At 45.6% G+C, this 18,632-nt stretch overlaps 1 long non-coding RNA gene across 1 annotated transcript in view; it reads right to left on the bottom strand.

Annotated features, from left to right (window-relative positions):
* The window catches only part of LOC135982359 (uncharacterized), a 134,937-nt gene extending 125,781 nt beyond the window's left edge, over nucleotides 1-9,156 (bottom strand). The window contains exon 1 of the long non-coding RNA XR_010599671.1: nucleotides 8,934-9,156. This is a non-coding gene — a long non-coding RNA (uncharacterized LOC135982359). The remainder of the gene's footprint in view (nucleotides 1-8,933) is intronic.
* Between the last annotated feature and the right edge of the window lie 9,476 nt (nucleotides 9,157-18,632).

Below are 18,632 nucleotides of genomic sequence, written 5' to 3'. Positions count from 1 at the left end.
TTTGGACTTGGTTTGCTCTACAGGTGCTGTAGGATCATTCTGCAACATTGTGACATCACAACAAAACATCCCATGGTGCAGACATCACATAAATATACCATGACATTGTGGAATGATTATGTTCTTATTTGTGAGGAAACAATTTTTCAGGATATTTAAATGCTCCAATTACAGCTTCCAGAATGTGGTAAAATCATGGATAATCCTGCAAAAGCTGAGGTTTCTGCCTCAGAGTTTGTTTATCCCAGGGGATTGTTATTATAGTACTTTATGAACAGGAAACACTCGCACTGTGTCATCTAAATAACACATGGATAAGTGTGTTACTCACTCTGCAATCCATGCTAAAAAAATTCTTGTAATGGATGATTTTATCCCAGTCAGGGGACAACCACTAGGCTGAGAAGTGAGAACCACATGGTATGAGGATTGAGAGTTAAGAGGTTACAGGAATAAAACAAGGATGGAGAGAAGCAGCTGGGAGGAGAACAGGTGGAGAGAGGATGAGGGAGGAGGGTGACGCAGGAGCAGCAAATGGTAGTTCATGTATGGTGTAAATCCATTGCTCATACTTATGGTTTTTCTATGCCAGTGGACTCCCTCAATAAAAACAGAGATGGGTCACTCATTTATTTTATATTTATTAGCTGGATTTCTAGTATACTGGAAAATTTTCCTCAATTTTCCTCTATTATATGAATGTAATTCCTAAAACTACTTACAGTATCTGAATGGAATTCTTAACAGCACTTACAAGCACTGATTTTCAAAGGGTTTACCAGACACAATCCCTGGGGAAAACAGCAATTTAGAAATTTCACTTTCTGCTTTAAACTGCAACTAGCTCAACCACTTTACATCCAGCCAGCTTGCAGAAGGAGGTGGAGTAGCCATTTTATTCCTTCCAGCTCAAACGCAGGAAAATGTCACTAAAATCAAAATGATTTGAATATGTCCATTTAATCTATGAGACCACAGAGACAAAACTGAATTGGACATCCTGCTAATCTATAAACCACAAGATATCACTGGCTTCCCAGAGAAGCTGGTAAAAGATACTTTCTGACACAATGATGAAGTTCTTAAGAATCAATATCAGACCCATTGTCTTGGTAGACTTCAATATCCACATAGATGAAGCATCTGTTATGACAGTCCGAAGCCCTCTACCCAAACACTCCATTTTGGTTTCTCCTGGGTGATATTTGCCCCCCAGCTGGCTGTTACTATAATGAATTTTTGGATGGGGCTTGGACATCAGAAACGCAAGAACCATCATCCTATCCTGGTCAGATCACTTCTACCCTCAGGCAGAAACTCTTCCATTGCAGTCAGAAGAAACCACCACCATAGTCCATCCCCAAATACTCTCTCAGTGCCTAGCTGAATCCAACACCTGAATGAAAAGAAGCTAGTTAAAGCTGAATGCAGGTAAGAATAAAGAAATGTTCATAGGACAAAGAGTTATTTACCTGAGGGAAAACACAGCAGTTAAGCTTTCCTGCAAAATCACTTTTGTTCTTCAGTTTGGTTCTTTGTCATACCCTGCACCCCACTTTTGGGTTTGGAAAGGGGGAGAGGTATGCTTCCGATTGTTATGTCACGCTGTAGCATTTAGGTCCTTTGGGCCATTATGCTATTGATGTATAAATAGCCACGGTGACAAAAAATGTACATATCCATTCTCTACTGGCCAGAAGATTGCATCCCATCTTAACAGACACAGACCTGGCCAGGGTGACCAATGCATTTGTGACTCTTAGGCTTAGGGTGACCAGACGTCCCGATTTTATTGGGACTGTCCCGATATTTGCTTGTTTGTCTCACGTCCCGACCAATGTGCGGTTGGGACACTGGACCAACAAGCAATTTTGCCCTCCCGGAAGGGCTCTTGCTCCCCCCCCGACTCCGCCTCCTCCATCCCCCATTGGCTCCCTCCCCAAATCCCCACCCTGGCCCCGCCTCTTCCCCATACATGTGGCACTCCTCCTCCATTCCAGGCTTGCTGCTGTAATGGTGGCAAGCCTGGAGGGAGGGGGGTGGTTGCCGGCTTCCAGTTCCTGGAGCTGGTGAGTAGGGGCACTGGGCGGGCAAGGAGGGGCCATGTAAAGTTTATCGGCTTGGATGGGACCCCAGCCGGCTCCCCGCCCCACGCCAGCATGTCGCTCCGGCCGCCACAGGCCAGGTAAGGAGCCAAGTTGCCCTCTCCCCCCTTGTCCTGGCTCCTCAGCTGAGCCCCCCCGTCACCCTCTTGGGGGAGCAGCCCCCTTGCCAGCCCCCCTTGCCTGCCCGGTGCCCGTACTCACAAGCCGCAGGAACTGGAAGCCGGCCACCACCCCCTCCCTCCAGGCTTGCGCCGGTATTTCAGTAGCAAGCCTGGGAGGGAGGAGGAATGCCGCTCAGCTGAGGAGCCGGGGGGAGGGGGGATTCGGTTCCTTACCTGGCCTGCAGCGGCCGGCGGGACATGCTGGCGTGGGTCGGGGATGCTACCCCCCTACAGGGCAGGGCGAGGAGCTGGCTGGGGTCCCCCTCCCCAGCCGATAAACTTTATGTGCCCACTCGCGCGGCCCTGAGCCGCTCTCCCCCCACCCGCACCTCTCGCTCCAGTGGTTCCTTCCCCGTGGGGTGGCGGGACGTGCCGCATGTGCCCTGGTGGGGGGAGGGGCAGCAGCCACGGCGCGGCCGGCACCTGCAAAACAGCTTTTTTTTTTTTTTTACTTTTTTTTGCTCCGCCCCCCCGCACATCCCGATATCCCCCCTTCCCCCCCCCCCCAGTCCCGATATTTCCCGTCAGTGATCTGGTCACCCTACTTAGGCTTGATTACTGTGACTTACATCTAGGAACAAAGCCACACACCCTGAAAAAGACCATTTGCTCAGCAAACCAGTGCTCCACTCTGAACTTGATCCAAAGCCCACTGAAACAAATGGGAGCCTTTCCATTGACTTTAATGGGGTTTGGGTCAGACTATCGCTGCATTGGCTCCAAATAAAATACAGAGTCCAGTTCAAGGTCTTTCCTGATAGTCAAAACCTTCCATTTAATTGTTCCTAGCTACCTGAGAGATTGTCTCTCCATCCACCACCATGTCCTCCTACAACAGCTATGTTCTATTAAAACCATGAAACTGTCAGCCAATAAGGGGAGCTCATGAGTGTGGGAAACAGAAGTTTTACAGGAGCTGGAGCTAAACTATGGAGTGAGAGATAAGAATGACCATGAACCTCACCACCTCCCAGACTAAATGCAAAACTTGTTTCTCTGAAGTTGCTTTCCCACAATAATTTCTGCACAGAGATAAAAAGAGAAACAAAGATCCTACTTAAACATAAGAAAGAAAAATATTTGAAAAATTTTAAATCCTTGGGAGATGCTCAAATACTATAGTACTGATGAGAGAGAATCTGGGAGGTGTCGCATTGAGCTTCAGATCTGGGAAACCTGAAGTTCTATGAAAAGTACAGTACAAGCCTGGGGACTATGACAGATTGGATATTGTCAGTTGAGAAATCATACTTGATAAGAATGAGATTATTGAGAAATATGGAATTACGGAAAACTTGGGAATCTTAACGCTGTGACTGAAGGAGAATGATCTACTGTCTAGTAATTAAGCACAGGAAAGCAAACACCTTTGGGAGTGAAGGGAATACGCTAATACAGGGCCTGATCTTGCCTCCAAGGATGCAAATAGAAAAACTCCCAATGATTTCAGTGGGAGCAGGATTGGGCCCTTAGGCGAGGACATTAAGAGCTATTTTCAGGTCAGCATCAGTGGAAGAGAAAGACCACCGTCCAAGGCAGGTAATTGTATATGTGAGTTCAAAGGAGATTTTGCATTAATGTTTATTAACGGACAGGAGATGGAAAACAAACCTATTGGGCAGAGAAAACAGATATTAATTCATTCGCTCAGCTAGAGCACCTGTGCAAATATCACCATCCCTATTCAGATAAAACGGAGCACTCCATGGCTGATACGATAATGCCGATTAACACCTGACCACTTCGCAGGGAGCAAAGAATAAAACTGGCAGATCTGCAGAGCAGAAAAGAGATTCTAGTGAGAGAAATGGAGACAAGGGACTTGTCTATACTTACAACACTGCAGCTGCACCCGTCAGCTGTGCCACTGTAGCCCTTCTAGGTACTCCACCTCCCCAAGAGGCAGTAGCTATGTTGACTGGAGAAGCTCGCTGGTCGACATAGCACTGTCTACACCAGGGGTTAGAGCGGTATAACTATGTCACACAGGTGTAGATTTTCCACACCCCTGAGCAATGCAGGTAGACCCACATAAGTTTGTAGTGTGGATCAGGGATAGAGTTGTGGGGGGAATGGTTTGCTCCTGAGAATTTTTGAGATTTTGAATTTTTTCCCATCCCAGAGCAGGACAAAAAGTCAAAACTTTGAAAAAATGTGGCAAACCAAAAATCAGATTTTTTTTTTGATTGGGTCAATCTAACATTACATTTCCATAATTCTGAAACATTTCATTGTGATTTTTAAATGTTTTTGTTACTATAAAGTAACAGATTTCAAAACAAAACATAATTTCCACCTGAAAAACCAGAAATTTCATTTAAAAAAAAAGTCAATATGGGATGTTTCAACAGTTTCAAAATTCATTCCTTTTTGTGTTTGTTTTGTTTTTTATTCGGGGGGGGGGGGGGGTGTTTGTTGTTGTTTGCTGTTTGTTTTCCAAAACCCAGGAGATTCGTCAAAAGTGACCCTTCTCTGCAAACAGTTTCTGTTTAAAAGAATCAGTGTATTCTGACCAAAAAAAAAAAAAGTCTAAAAATTCCCCACTATCTCTCATGGGAACCCCCTTCAGAAAGACTGAACTTCACAGACATCAGGGGTTGGAACAGTGACCCTATGATGACAAGAAAGCCACCTTTCTCATCATGCACTGTGCTACTACTTTCTAAGCACTGAAGTGGGACTTAGGAGACCCGAGTTCTAGTCCTGGCTGGCCTGCTGGGTGACTGTGAGCAAGCCACTTCAATCTGTCTGTGACTCAGTTTCCCCAGCTGTAAAATGGTAATGATGATATTGACCTCCTTTGTAAAGTGCTTTGAGGTCTAGTGATGAAGAGCACTACATCAGAGGTAGGTATTAATAAGGACATGGTCTAATTCTTCTTTAGAAACCTAAATAGGGACTTAGATACTTTACTCTAGGCCCCCAGTTAAAAATATTCTGTCCATAAAGTTGTATGTGAAACCAAGAGAAAGGCCTGACAAAGAAAAGAATTGGCAAGTCACCTTGAAAAATGCCCTCCTCCCCCGGAAATACAAATCTATAGACCATGGAGAGCATGTTCTATCTCTGTCTACATTCAAGATACAGGGACAAAGCCATGCAGGCTTATTCCATCCACTCATGATCCTGAAGCAAGTGCACAAAGAATGCTAAAATCTAAAAGAATCAGCTGACTTTACTCCATCACTACACAGAGGTTAAAGAACAATGGGACCAGCGTAGTCTCTGGATCATGTTTAGGGTTTGGAACTGGATTAATAGAACTCAGAGAAATCAGACTTATGATGCCAGTGTCACAACATACAGCTATGTTGCCCCTAGCTGACCTCAACCTCAGATTAACATGAGGTTTATTACAGGTTAAGCAAAACTGTTATGTAACTAGCAACAACTGAGCAGGACAGAATCAAAACAGACAAGCAAAGAGTCAAGGGCATCTCTGGACCTACCATATCCAGCACCAGCTGGTCGTAGCTTATTTGCAGCAGGTTATTAGAAGTGTAACAAAACAAAAACAAAGGCGATAGGATTGATTTACAACTTTCCTGTATCACTCAGGACAAATACCTAAAATTGAGACACTACTATATTTATGCTTAATCTTTTGCTGATTTGGAGCTATAACTGACCCTGCAGAAGTATTTTCCCTCTAACACTCATACACCGTATCTTATACTTGGCCTCCTCAAATTTCTAAGCTGTCAACATACAGTGCTGAGAACTTATTAAAGATTACAGATGACTGAATCATCATTAAATGATTTTTGAGAGATCCAGGCAAGCATTTATAAAAGAGGTTTCACAGACGGGGAAAAAAGAAGGAAAGCCCCTTTACCACTGATTGGGAACTATATGTAGAGCATCAGAATTAAAGCCTATAAATTAGGCTTGTTTCAATTTGTTGCTGAACAAGACAGAGAAACACTGGCAAGCAGCCCTGATGAGACAGTACTGACAGGAAATAAGGGGAAACACAGTAGCAGACAAGCATACAAGATCTAGTTGATTTCACAATTACATAGAAAAAAAATCCCAATGCAGAAGACTATTCCATATCCTGGGTATACTGATTTCTCACAGGGATAATTGTTGATTTGCAAAGAAGTAGCAGGATAGAAAGGAACATTTATATCAAGCCATGGATTTCAATGAGATCTGGAGAATTGAACTTGGTGTTCAGGAGAGAAAAGTAAAATAGGAAGAGGACTTATTGTAATGAAAAGGTTGCTATGGAGCACAATGACAAATAAATATGTTAAACTAACTTAAGGTAAAGTAAGTGGAGAGGAATCTAGCTATGGGAGGATAAAAAAATTAGTTCACAGCTTCAAACTGAGGGGAACATTTTCAGGCAAGAATTGTACTTGTTTACATACTCTGATCACATAGTTGTTATTATTAATGATGTTTATTTGGTGAAGTGCCTAGGGACTAAGGGTGTGCTCTGGAATTTAAATTTGACCATTAGAGTAGCGGCCAGGGGCTAGGTCCAGGGCCAGAGCAGTGGCTGGGGCTGGAGCAGCGGCTGGGGCTGAGGCAGTGAACAGCGGTCAGTCGCTGGGGTTGGGGCAGCAGCTGGGGCTGGAGCAGCAGCTGGAGACTGGGTCCAGGGCTGGAGCAGCAGCTGGGGCTAGGTATGGGGCTGGAGCAGAAAAAAATATATATATATATTTTTTTTAATTAATACTTGGGGGAGGGGGATGCACATGCTTGTTCCCCCTTCTGCACTTTCCTGCCAGGGACTAACCAAGAATGGGCTCCATTGTGCTAGACACTGCACAAACACAGAATAGTAGCTGGTTCCTGCCCCTGAAGAGCCTCCAATCTAAATTGACAAGACAGAAGAAGGGTAAGGAAAAGGGATGTAATAGAGCAATCGACATGATGGCAGAAAATATCATGTTAGTTCCACAGTTGTTATAATTGTTTGGGCTGGATTTAGCATAGGGTGGGATAAACTAAACAGAAAGACAAAGGAAGGGAGGGGATCAGGGGTGGGAGAGACAGAGCGGGGGTAAGAGGGAGGGGAAGGAAATTCGGAGGGGGAGTGACGCTGAGATGAAGGGACTGTGAGCAAAGCGATGGGAGGTGGTTGTAGCAAACAGCCAATCAGCACAGACAAGTCGAAACTGTAGAAAATATTATCAGTATCCATGGGACCCTGCTGAAATTGTTTTGCAGCTGCTCTGCCAGGTTCAGTGTCTGTCTGGCTCCTCCCTGCAGTTTCTTTCTAAAGGTCACATTGCTGGCAGGAGGGGTGACACCACCTGGGTCCTAGTCCTCTCTGCATCTGAGTGTGGGGAGTGCTGGGCAAAATCAGAGGCCACTGAGATTCTCAGATGACTGGAGGAGCAGTGTGGAAGGTTTGCAGTTGTGTTAAGCACAGGGATCAGAGTTTACACCAGGGGTCTCAAACTCAAATGACCATGAGGGCCACATGAGGACTAGTACATTGGCCCGAGGGCCACCTTACTGACACCCCCCGCCACCCTCCGCCCCGCCCCCACTCCACTCCTTCCATGAGGCCCCACCCCTGCCCCGCCTCTTCCCACCCCTTCCCTGCCCCCATTCCAACCCCTTTCCCAAAATCCCCACCCCAACTCTGTCCCCTCCCTGCCCCCAGGGGGTGCAGGAGGGGTGTGGGGTATGGTGGGGGCTCAGGGCAGGGAGTTGGGGTGTGGGGTGCAGGAGGGGTGAGGGGTACAGCAAGGGGTCAGGGTGCAAGAGGAGTGTGGGGTGTGGCAGGGGGCTCAGGGCAGTGGGTTGGGGTGCAAGAGGAGTGCGGGGTGCAGCAGGGGGTTTAGGGCAGTGGGTTGGGGTGCAGGGTGCAGCAGGAGGCTCGGCAGGGGTCAGAGTGCAGGGTACGGCAGGAGGTTGGGATGCAGGAGGGGTGTGGCATGGGGCTCAGGGCAGTGGGTTGGGATGCAGGAAGGGTGCGGGGTGAGGCAGGGGGTTGGGGTGCAGGAGGGGTGCAGAGTATGGCAGGGGGTCGGGGTGCAGGGTGCGACAGGGGGCTCAGGGCAGGGGGTTTGGCTGCAGGAGGGGGTCGGGGGGCAGGATCTAGCCCAGTGTGTACCGGGGGCAGGGCAGGCTCCCTGCCTGCGCTCCCTGCCTGCCTATCTGCCTTGCCCCGCAAGAGGCTGGAATGTGGGGAAGGGGGGCGGAGGGGCTGTGTGTTTCTGTTGCTTGAGGCACCGCCTCCAGCAGCTCCCATTGGCCGCGGTTCCCCGTTCCTGGCCAATGGGAGCTGCTGGGGCGCTGCCTAAAGCAACAGCCACACACAGTCCCTCCGCCCCCCCTTCCTCACGTTCCAGCCTCTTCCCGGAGCTGTGCAGGGCAGGCAGGCAGGGAGCATGCCCTGCTCCCGGTGCACGTCTGGCTGCCGCTCTGGTAAACACTGGGGGAGGGCGGGGGGCTGCGAGGGGCTCGTGGGCTGCAGAAAATCAACCCGGGCTGCGTGTTTGAGACCCCTGGTTTACACTATGTGTTACCCCCAGTATTTATTGTACTTTATTTAATGTATTTATTTGGTTGGTTTCTTTTGCAGCATGATCTAAACACTGGTACAACAAATATAAACAAATATTCCAAAAATTACAGATTTGATCCATATAACCACTAAATCCCCTCCACTCATCCAACCCAACATAACAGTAACTTTACTTACCTCAGCCCACTTCCACTCTCCTCAGCCACCTGCACACCCTCCCTCAACACCCTGGGGAAATAGAGAATGGACACAAAGGTCAACAAATTCAAGCTCTGAAACCAAAGGGAGAAGTGTGCTCCAGTTGAGGGTCTCTCACTGAGAGCTCCTTCCTAGAAATACTCTTTCCATATAAAACCGAGGGCTCCTAGCTACAAGTAACTCAATTGACCTCTACAGCTGTAATACCACATGAAGAGATGGGCAGGCTCTAAACCATTCATGTGCAGCCTTTGGGATTTAAAGGTCAAAAGCAACACTTTGAATTGCACCCAGCAATGAAGTGGAAGCCAATGCAGCTCATGGAGCATTGCAGTAATGTATGCCCTGGGAATAGCCCCGGTCAACAAGCCAACAACTATGCTTTGCTCAGTTATAGCTTCCAAAGAGTCTTAGAGTGTAGCCAAATTTTGCAGTGTTCAAATTGTGCAAGGCACTTGGCAGAATAAATTAAGAGACAAATTTCCTGTCCTGAATAATTTACAATCTAAATTTAGACATGACAGTACAAATGAGGTGACACAGCAGAAGTGATTAGAAGGTATGAGGAGAGGATGTCTTTCCTTCCATATGGGACAGTGTGAGAAGATGCATGAAGTCAGGTATGGGAGTAGTGAATGAAGAGCTCATCAAAGCTTGTGTTATTGATGGGGTGGAGGAGCAGAATGCGGAACCAAATAGGAGAAAAGCTCAAAGATGTAGTCCAGGCTGATACACATAAAGCCAGGAAAGCCAGAATAAGTAGTTTGAACTTGATGTGCTGGGCAATGACAAGCCAGTGGAGGGAGGAAGATGATTTTAGCAGCACCATTTTTGGACAGTTTGAAGAGGAATAATGTATCAGGATGACAAGAGAGGAGAATGTTGCAATATTAGCCATGCCTTGCACATGGCCATGTCAAATGTCTTCAGTGGAAATTGGATGAGGTTTATTAGAACACAGCATCTAGTTACCGGAAGAAACTCAATGCACGTGTACATACAGCTAATAACAGTAGAGCCTTATGCCTCTCACTTCCTCAGTCTTCTTTCCAGCTTGAGGATCTTACTTCCCAATACCAATTCTATAAATATAACAACAACAATTTCCCCACCATTTTCCTATTGTGCTACAATAAATGCCAAGAGATCCATACAGTCCAGTGAGCACAGAATAACCCTTCTATTTACTAATTAAGAATTAGATCAGAAATGACTTTCAGCATATGTATGTATGTATGTACTTTGTGCGTGTTGATCAACCATCTTAATGCATTTATTAAATGCAAGGTCCTTGCGGTATTTAAAAATGTGATGCACTATGAGGCCATTCTGAACAATATCCCTGGCATGTGGAGAACAGGAAATAATCTCCTTGTTATCAGAGCTGTGATTCTTTCCCTGGCAGATAGAGACAGAAAATCAAACTCCTACCATCTTTTCTCAAATGCATTCCAACATGGAGGCCTATTACCCTGTGACTAACAGCTTTTACTTTGAAGAATACCCACCTGCATTCAAATTATCCCTGATGTGCCATCATGGCAATATGTATTTTAATCAGACTCCCTGAGTGGAGCTTTCAGTGAATGGTTGCTCTGGAGGCAGTCCAATAATATATGGAAATAAAGAGGAAACATATAGGAGCACAATGACTCACGACACTTGGGGTGTAACTGTGGGGGCAGAGGGTGTCTCCTAGCAGGAAATGGAAGAGCAGATGAGCTTTTGAAATGAGTTTGGAAGAGTGATGTGGGAACATACAATAACTCTACAAAATAAACATTCTTGGTCATTATATTGCTCTTCATTTACTCTCTCCAATTATAATATTGTGGTCAGTCTACAATGATGTATTTAAACACCCCCTCTATAGAGTGCATCTGATAGGTTAGGCAATACAACTGCTGATTCCATGCACATTTATTTTCAAATAATACCACTGTAGTCATGTTCATGGCAGACTGACCCCAGTGCATGGAGGGGGGAAACTCACTGTCAGAAAGTTGCCACCTCCTTTTCTTTTAAATCCTTCTTTGAAAACTTCCTTTGGACTGGCAGTCACCTGCTGCTATTATGACCACGGAAACAATTAATTTATTCAAACGTACCCAATCTTTATGTTACTTTGTCTTCCTCTCCCCACTTCACCACTTTTTGTTCTGTTTATCCACCTGTTTCATTTTATCATAATTTTAGCTCTCTGGAAGGGGAAATATCTTTGTTTTACTCACGTGTACAATGCCTTCCTAATCCCTGACTGAGACCTCCAGGCACCATCACAATAATCATCATCGCCATCACCACCACCAGCACACCAAAGGAATTTTCAGGTGTCAAGGTGAGTTTGTTTCCTTCCTCCTGACAGAATCCATTTAGGACCATCATTTTTGGACTCTAAGGCACATGATCTTCAAAATCTCTAGAACTGTGTAAGCAGTGAGGGTACAGTCTCTGGATGTGTGAGGTGTTGCCTAGTAATCTGTGGGTCTGTGTTACTAGCCTGTAGTTTTCTGAGAGTGCAGCATATCAGGTTTTTTTTTTGTTCTGTTTTGTTTTTGGCAAAGGTAGAGCTTACTGAAGAGGGATAACGTGTAGTTTCATGACATTAGAAGTCATATAGTCCCATCCTATACTTTCAAACTTCTCTGGAAAGACATCTGCTTCCAGTTACTCAGAGGCAGCTCCCACTTTTCTGGCTGAGTAATACATATCGATGTGCATATACCAAAGAGCGGGGGTTCAGATCGGGATCCTGATCAAAATTACTTTTAGGATAGACTTTGAGGCTTGGGTTTCAGGCCCGATCAGGGCTTCTTTTGTCTTTGGATCCAATGGCTCCAAAATCTCAATGATTTTTGGCCTCAGCTGATCTTGAAAGATTTCTGTCATCTGCATGGTGGGAAAAACATCTTACAAAATCAGCTGTTCTTTTCAGATTCTTACCACGATGGGTTGAAACCAGCTATTATAACTAACTATAGCTAACACAGCTATTCCTGTGAAATTTTGGCTGCAACTGGAAAACAAATGTGTTTGGACAGGTTTTTAGTGTTTTATAATGCCACCCCTCATTGTAGCTCAGAGTTCAAATCTGAACTGCCCAACATTCAAAAGATTTTGGTTTTGAGGGTCCTTAAAAATTCATTTAAAAGAAAGAGTCATTGAGAAGGGTTTCTCTCTCTCTCTCTCTCTCACCATCTCAATGACTCTTTCTTTAACTGAATTTTAAGGACTCTCAAAACCAAAGCCCTTTGACTATATATATGTGTGCACATGCATGCACTGTTTTTTACAAAAACACAAGTTAACCAGGAAGGGGAGAGAGGCCATGAGGTCTTTTTGCCCAGGATATGAATCACCTCATTAACCAGTCTTTATCTGCTCTATTTTTCTAAACAGTTTATATCTGGAGCACAGCTGTTTTGAAGATGAAATCAAAAGGAGGATCTGGGTCTGAGTGTTTATCCTTACTGGTGTTCTTAGCAGAAAGGCTAAAGACTAAATGATTGTGGAGAATGAACTACTCTTCCATCCCCAGAAGTTATGGCTCCAGCTCATAGTTGAGGCACATTGATGGGAAAGCTTGTACTGCTGGAGCTTTTGCTAAAACACTTCTCTGGATAAACTGTGGGTTTCACTCCTAACATTGACAGGCTGTAACGATGCAGTTCTGGCAGGACCCAACTGAAAGTGCCAATTCAGGACAAATCACTTAAAACAGGGCAGTTCCAGCGCAAGGCTGGGGTTTTTCCACCTCTAAGGCAAACCAAACCAGCCAGACAGCGAAGACTTTGGTCTCACCCCACTGGCTAATCACAAATCACACAAGCAATTTCCTTAGACACTCCACTTTCCCAGTATCACCACCAGTGCCACTTGTTATGGGGACAAATGGTTATGAAAACCAATACCCCAATAAAAGAAAAAAGGTTCTCCTGATCCCAAAGGATCAAGCCGCAGACCCAGGTCAATATACAAATCAGATCTTACCCACAAATCATGCTGTTGCCAATCCTTTAGAATCTAAAATCTAAAGGTTTATTCATAAAAGGAAAAAGATATAGATGAGAGCTAGAATTGGTTAAATGGAATCAATTGCATACAGTAATGGCAAAGTTCTTGGTTCAGGCTTGTAGCAGAGATAGAATGAACTGCAGGTTCAAATCAAGTCTCTGGAGTACATCCCCAGCTGGGATGGGTCATTCAGTCCTTTGTGTAGGGCTTCCATTTGTAGCAAAGTCCCTCCAGAGGTAAGAAGCAGGATTGAAGACCAGATGGAGGAGAGGCATCAGCCTTTTTATAGTCTTTTCCAGGTGTAAGAATACCTCTTTGTCCTTACTGTGGAAAATTACAGCAAAATGGAGTCTGGAGTCACATGAGCAGTCCCTGCATACTTTGCTGAGTTGCAAGGCGTATTTGCCTTCTCTCAATGGGTCAATTGTATAGCTGATGGTCCTTAATGGTCCATCAAGCAGGCTAGGCAAAGCTAACACCAACTTGTCTGGGAAGTTTCCCAGAAGCATAGCATAAGTTTGAAATACAGACAGTATAGAGCCAATATTCATAACTTCAACTACAAAATTGATACACAAATATAGACAGCATAATTATAACCAGCAAACCATAACCTTCTCTTAGACACCTCATTTGACCCTCTTTAGACAAGATTTGGTGCCACTACAGGACTTTGGTTGCAACCATGTTCTATATAGTCCCAGTTCAAATCAATAACATGACACAGGCTGCCACCTTTCACTAAATTATCTACAAAAAATAACCCTTGGTCACAGCATATTCTGCATTTTAGAAGACCAGGGCCTCATTCTTTCAACAAAAATTATCTGTTTGTATTTTTACCCCAGGGTTTCTGATAAATCACAATTACATTTGTTAGTGAGTGAACAGGTAAAACAAGAACATAAGGACACACCTGAGGCACTTGGTCCAGAAACCTCCCTTCCTTCTCTCTACATGGAGAACACAGATGCAGCTGGGCGAGAGGACTTTGCAGCCTCCTGCCATTATCTAATCTGTCTATCCAGCTACCTACTTACCTGCCTTCATGGCCCTTATCATAATCTGACCTCCTCCCAAGTATTTCAAAGAAACAAGCAATATTAAGGTCCACATAAACACATCGGGAGATGGAGAAATAGAGAGTTAGATAATGACAGGAGGCAGTCAGATACTATGATAATTAAGAAGGGAGATAATGGGTATTAGCTTCTCCATATTAAAGTTGCAAGCAACCTCCATTATAAAACCTTGTATTTGCCCAACCTGTAACCTTAACTTGGCAAATCCATTGGACTTGAAAATTGCCAGGTTTTTCTGAACTGTTTTATTAAATTGACTAAGTAGTTTTAAAGATTTTTAAAAGGTTTCTTTCTGAAAACTGTGCAGCTTCAATTTTTTTCTGCACCTCTTGGTCTGCCCAGCAAAATCAATTACACCACAAAAATTGAAAAGCACTTTGTACAGATTTTTATATTGACTTATGTAAGAGGCATGTGTATAGGGGCAGAGTTGTAAACTCTTTAATGCGAAAAATGGGCATGATTCTCTGTTACTGACACTGACAGGGAAAATAACATGATCATGGAGAATATTTTCCATCAATGATCTCTAAACCAACCAGAGCTATTTATTTAAAAATAAAAGGAAATTCAAGTAAGTATTTAACCTTAAGTCAACAAGCATGTTCTGTTACTCTTTTAAAATCTTCAAAATGTAGACAAAATTACTATACAAAGCTTTGCAATTCTCTTTTAACAATGTTGAAGCAGGGGGTAGGGCCACTGTCCAGCCACTGGTTCCCTCCACCCCCCATACACACACTTCTAGGCATAGGCGCCAACTTCTCCTGGTGCCGGTGGGTGCTCAACTCCCCCAGCCCCAACTCCACCCTGCCCTGCCCACTACTGCCCCTGCCCCACCCCCATTCCAACCCCTTCCCCAAGTCCCCATCCCAACTCCACCCCATCCCTGCCCCTATTGGACCCTTTCCCCAAATCCTCGCCTCCTCCTCTGAGTGCGCCACGTTCCTGCTCCTCCCGCCTCCCACCCACAGCTTGTTACGCTGTGAAACAGCTGTTTTGTGGTGCCAAGCACTAGGAGGAGAAGTGGGGACGCGGCATGCGGAGGGGGGAGGAGGCGGAGGTGAGCTGGGGTGGTCTGGGGCGCTTGGCTGCACCCACCAATGTTTCCTCATGGGTGCTCCAGCCCCAGAGCACCACAGAGTCAGCATCTATGCTTCTAGGGAGCTTCCGACACTAAGGCCCTGACTCCCTGGATGCTGGAGTCACATGCCGCTCATGGGGGAAGGAATCACCATATGCCCAGACTGTAACCATCTCACTCACTGGTGAGCAGATAATCAGAGTGAAGACAATGGGGCTGCTTGTGTGAGTAACTAGTCACCAGTGGGAGTATGGAGGTCCCCATCTGGCCCAAAGGGAGGAAGATACTTTCCTGAGGAAAGGTTTCAGAGTGGTAGCCGTGTTAGTCTGTATCAGCAAAAACAATGAGGAGTCCTTGTGGCACCTTAGAGACTAACACATTTATTTGGGCATAAGGTTTCGTGAAGTGGGTTTTAGCCCACAAAAGTTTATGCCCAAATAAATGTGTTAGTCTCTAAGGTGCCACAAGGACTCCTTGTTGTTTTCTCTGAGGAAAGTTATTCTCATGGTGATTTCAGCACCAACTCACACACTCAAAGTCTGCAAGGACACTCAGTTGTGATGATATGGCACAAAGCATTTGCAGCATCTTCACCAGCTCCCCAATAATGCAATAAAATGGGAGTCCTGTAGAATTCAATTAATTCACCTCATAAAACCCAACAAAGAGAATAATTAAATAAATTGTCTGAGGTCTTTTCAGAATATCATTCCATGCACCTTCCTCTCAAAAGCTGGATTTTAACTGATTTTTGGTGCTTCAGTCATTGATGAATCTAAGTCAGAATTGATGAGCATGCAGGTAGAAAGGAGAGTTCCCTCCAGGAAACTCATACTACTGTAACTGTGAAATCTTGCCACATATGCTCAAATTCCTTTAAGAGTGAAAAAGCAGATGAAAATTCTTCTGTGTACCACTGTGCAAATTATATGACTGAGAAAATGGATGCTGCTTGCTGCTTTCTTTTGATTAAATGATCCCAAGCAGGCTGTACGGGGGGAGGGGGGGGTTATTGGCACCCTGCTAAATCAGCACAGGAAAACAATGAGAGCCCACTCTTCCTAATGGCCTGTATCTCTCACTTCCTTTTGAAGTGTTGAGAGTTCCGTGAATTGGATTACTCTCCTCTGATGTACTGTAGGTGAAAGTTAGCAAGGCTGATGTTATGCATTCCAATATAGTCATTTATCACTCATGATATGAAAACTAAAGGGATGATACAACGCTCATTGCTGCCTGGCTGGACATGCTGATATATCACATGTACAGGCAGGTAGCAAGAAAGATTTTATATATTTAATATTCAGACATAGTTACATACACATATGTATATTTAGGTCCTGTCTCTACTCCAAATAAAGCTGTACACATAATTTGCAATGAGTGCTTTATTCAGTGAATGTAGTTCTCCTTTTTTGTTCATAGAACATCCATGAACAGATTTTAATTTGCTTAGTTTTATTCATGATTTGAATATAGTCAACATTTTTTTTTAAATTCTTTAGTCTAGGGACAAATAGTGACTATTCAACATTTGAGCTGTGCTGCTTAGTTGTGACTGGTCAAAACAAGCTACATGTCCCTCCTCTTTGATTGGATGAGCATGCAACCAAGGAATCAGCCATGAACTCCAGCCAGTAGGAGCAGCCTGCAGAAGCAGCCAAAGCCAGGACCTTCAGACATTCAGAGAACTTTCTACAGTTTAGACAGGACTTTCTGTACCCTGTGCTGATTGGCTGTTTGCTCCAGTCCTCCCATTCCCTCAGTCTCTTCACCTTCGCTTCATCCACACCTACCCCTCTTCCTCCCTGCCCTGGCCCCCTCACTCTCCCTCCCTTCAATGTCCCCCTCCCTTCACTTTTACTTCCATGTATCTTATTCTTGCTTAACAAAACCCACCCCACAATAAATAAATAAATAAAAATTATGGAACTAACGTGACAATTGCTACCATCAGTAGTTCATTATGTGTTCTACCCCTCCCACAACCTGTATCTGTCTTGTCTATTTAGATTGCATGCTATTCGGGGCAGGTACTGTCTACTACTCTGTGTTTGTACAGTGCCTAGCACAACAGGGTCCCATTCTTGTTAGTCCTTAGGCACTGCCATAATAAATATGATTATTATTAATAATAATAATCAATAATTCCAGCATGAATACTTGTATGTGCAAATTAAAAATCTTTGCTCCTTGAGTATTCAAGCAAGGGACTTTGCAATTTCCTTTCTGTGAACAATTTTACCTATAAAACCCAAGTGACAGGCTAGTGTTTGTAGAACAAGAACCCAAAAGGTGTGTGAGCAGAACCAAAGTGAATTCATAATAAAATGCTCAAGTAAATATTATTGGGGAAAAAAATCACTTGTGTTATTTTCTCAACTCTAACTACAAACATGGCATATACATAAGTGACTCCTAACAGAGTTAGGTCACTGCCTTATAGGGTGACCAGATTGCAAGAGTGAAATATCAGAACACATTGGGCGAGCGGGTGGTGGAGTGGAGGACGACGACAGACACAGGTGCACAGCCCCAAACGGAGCCAGAGGCACACTGGTCCACTTGGCCCTGTGCTACCAGCATACCCCTTCCTGTTGGGGGTGGGCCATGCTGCGCCACTCAGCTCCCCTTCCCAGCGCCCCCTGGATCCACTATGCCCAGAGCCCCCCTACAATCCTTCCACCACAAATGCACAGTGCTGTGCACACACACCCCACCCAGAGCCCTCCTGCCCACAGCCCCACCACAGCTGCCCAGCACCCCACACAGAACCCCCCACTCGCTTCCCAAAACACACAGATTTCACCTCCCTCCCTTCCTTCCTCCCTCCCAGTGCCCTTCCCTACATCCCCACCACCACAACTACACAATGCCCCACACAGACCCACACTGCCCAGTGCCCTGACACACACAGATCTCCCCCACTGCCCAGCACCCCCCAACAGGCCCCCACTGTCTAGCACCCCAAAACACACAAACCTCCCTCACAGCCCAATGCCTTCCACACCCTCACAGCCCAGCGCTCCACACACACCTCCCAGACACTCCCTCCATCACACCCTGCTCCCTTCCCTGGCCGCACTCACCAGCCCTGCTGGGAGGTCTCTGGCTCCTAGGGTGAGAGCAGCGAGGGGAGTCTCCAGACTCTCCATGTACTGTGCCCTCCACAAGCACGAGCTCTGTGGCTTCCATTGGCCGGGAAAAGCGCCAGTGGGAGCTGCCGGAGTCGCGGAGTGGGGCTTGCAGGTGCCGACAGCAAGCAGAGTCCCCCCAACCCTAAGAGCCAGAGGGACCTGCCAGGGGACGAGGTGGGGAGTCCCGGCGGTGCTCACCTGGGGCAGCTTCCGTCCCAGGAAGCATCCGGCAGGCTGGTCCCTCTGGCTCCTAGAGTCGCGGATAGGATGGGGTTGGGTGGGGGGGTGGAGGGCTCTCTGCCCGCTCCTGGTGCCTGCAAGCCCCGCCCCTGCAGCACATGACACTCCTGCCCGGGGGGGG

Source organism: Chrysemys picta, chromosome 3 (genome assembly GCF_011386835.1).
Source record: "Chrysemys picta bellii isolate R12L10 chromosome 3, ASM1138683v2, whole genome shotgun sequence".
In the NCBI taxonomy this organism is placed as follows: Eukaryota; Metazoa; Chordata; order Testudines; family Emydidae; genus Chrysemys; species Chrysemys picta.
Note: the sequence above shows the minus strand (reverse complement) of the source record. Positions and strands in the feature narration are given on the sequence as shown.